The sequence below is a fragment of the Austrofundulus limnaeus genome, unplaced genomic scaffold (genome assembly GCF_001266775.1).
Source record: "Austrofundulus limnaeus strain Quisiro unplaced genomic scaffold, Austrofundulus_limnaeus-1.0 Scaffold2922, whole genome shotgun sequence".
In the NCBI taxonomy this organism is placed as follows: domain Eukaryota; kingdom Metazoa; phylum Chordata; class Actinopteri; order Cyprinodontiformes; family Rivulidae; genus Austrofundulus; species Austrofundulus limnaeus.
The window spans coordinates 3,283-5,528 of record NW_013955324.1 but is presented as its reverse complement, the minus strand read 5'-3'; positions in this window follow the sequence as shown (position 1 = coordinate 5,528).

Below are 2,246 nucleotides of genomic sequence, written 5' to 3'. Positions count from 1 at the left end.
GTTATTGACAACAACCTACAGATTTATTTATGTTGTTTAATTATTATTATTATTAAAGGATGGAGCAGATGGAGCAGAGCTTCAGATATTGTCAGGTAAAATCAGTGTTTTAGTAAAATGTTTGTTTCATAAATAACTGAGCTGCAACATTTCTTGTTGGTTTATTGTTTATTTTTCTCCATTAATTTCTCTTCACAGAAAGGGAAAACGGCCAACCATAAACCTGAGGTCTATCATCTGTTTACTGTTGAGGTGATGTGTTTCAGATTTGTTACATTCAGCTTCATTCTGACATATGATCTTCACAGTGGACAGTAATTACACTGCCCGGCCAAAAAAAACAAGTGTCCACCTGGATTTAACTCAAGTCTGTGATGATGTGTTGCTGCAGGTGGTCAGGTCCAGGTTCAGCAACAGTATGAGCTCAAAGAATGAGGTCAGCTGACCTGAATGTACTGAATGACCAGGTTATTCCATCAATGATTGTTTCTTCCCTGATGGCACGGCCATATTCCAAGATGACAACGCCAGGATTCATGGGGCTCTTATTGTGAAAGGGTGGTTCAGGGAGCATGAGACATCATTTTCACCCATAGATTAGCTCCACAGAGTCCACTGAGAGTGTTTCAGATGTGCTGAAGATCAGACTCTACCGTCTTCAATGAAAGATCTTGGTGAACAATGAATCCAACACTGGATGAAATAAATCTTGTGACATTGCAGAAGTTTATAGAAACAATGCCACACTGAATGTGTTCCTTATCAAAGTTAGGTGATCCCACAAAATACTAGTGTGTGACCTTTTTTTATGGCCAGGCTGTGTATAACTGACCTCATGTCACAAAACAAATCTGAACTGAAAAAAACATGTCAGGAAAATATAAAAAAAAATGTTATTTCATCATGTACATTAAATGGTAAATCAAGTTTTGACCTTTTTTTATTTCCTCAGTTTTAATTATATTATGAGTCGTGTTAGCAGCAGCCTCTTATCTTTTTTTCATTCCATAAAAATATCAACGATAAACAGTTTGACAGAAAATGTGATTTTAGCTCCAACAAGGAGATGTAGTCAGTGATCAGTCAGTATTTGATTAGATTTTTTTAAGCATTGAAGCAGAGTGCAGCTGATTTAAAGAACATCTTCAGAAAGAGCTGTCGATCAAACCTCATACTGAACTTCTGGCTGATAAGAGAAAAATAAAGAAATGTGAGAGATTCTCTGTAACCTTGGATAAAGAGAAGCTGACAAGACGTGGAGGCTGAAAGACTCCAGAGTCACTCTGTTCCTCTGCAGACTGAAAAAAATGAATATTTGCACCATCTGTATTTTTGAGACACCTGTTCGTTTGTTAAAGAAGAAAACTGAGTGGAGAATAACAAAAGCCTCAAAAGGCTGATTTGATAACATTTTGTTTTTGAGGCACTTTAAATGTTTTTGTCTGGACACATTTATGTTAAAGTGGACTCTTAAATGAAGTTTGATGATTAATATGGCAGACTGCTCAGGACGAGAAACTGGTAGTTTTTTTTTTAATGAAGGTAACTTCAAGAAGTGTCATGTACTAATTATTTATATCTGTTTCACCTTGACACTGTCCACTGCTCATATCTTATGATAACTTATTTCGGCTCGTAATCTGTTTCCAGACGTCATGCCTGCCCAAAATTGCGTCTCCTCTCCCACGCACACCACGCACTGCGCGTGGGGGGCACAAAAAATGAGGTTCATGAGAAAAAAAAAAATCCTCATAACACCAAATTTAAAGCGTGTTTGGATAACCTGTAAGTAATACAAAACTAACATATTTGCTCCAGAAAAAAGTTGAATCTAAGCTGTGTGAAAAGGCCCCTTATCCAACGTTTTTTGGGCCCACCCCCATCTCGTAAAGTGGTACGTTCCACTGGAGTCACAGCAGGTGAGCCGAACAGCCTCAGGGGGCCACGAGGAGAAGAAGAGGCAGCTGATGCTCGTGCAGCGTYTCCAGGTAGGAGGATGTTTAAATAACAACTGAATACTGKGAAATGTGTCACATTTAACCTGTTTGTTCATGTACCACCGTTAGCTAACAGTGTTAGCGCCGGGTTAGCTTCAGCTTGCTAGCTAATTTATGAGGTGTTGTCCTGTAGAAAAACTCTGATAAAGTTCTTATTTATTGCTTGACTTTAATATACCACGGTTCAAAATAAAGCTGAGGAAATTTTGAATGTTATGGTTTGTGAACATTTAGAATAAATAACCGATT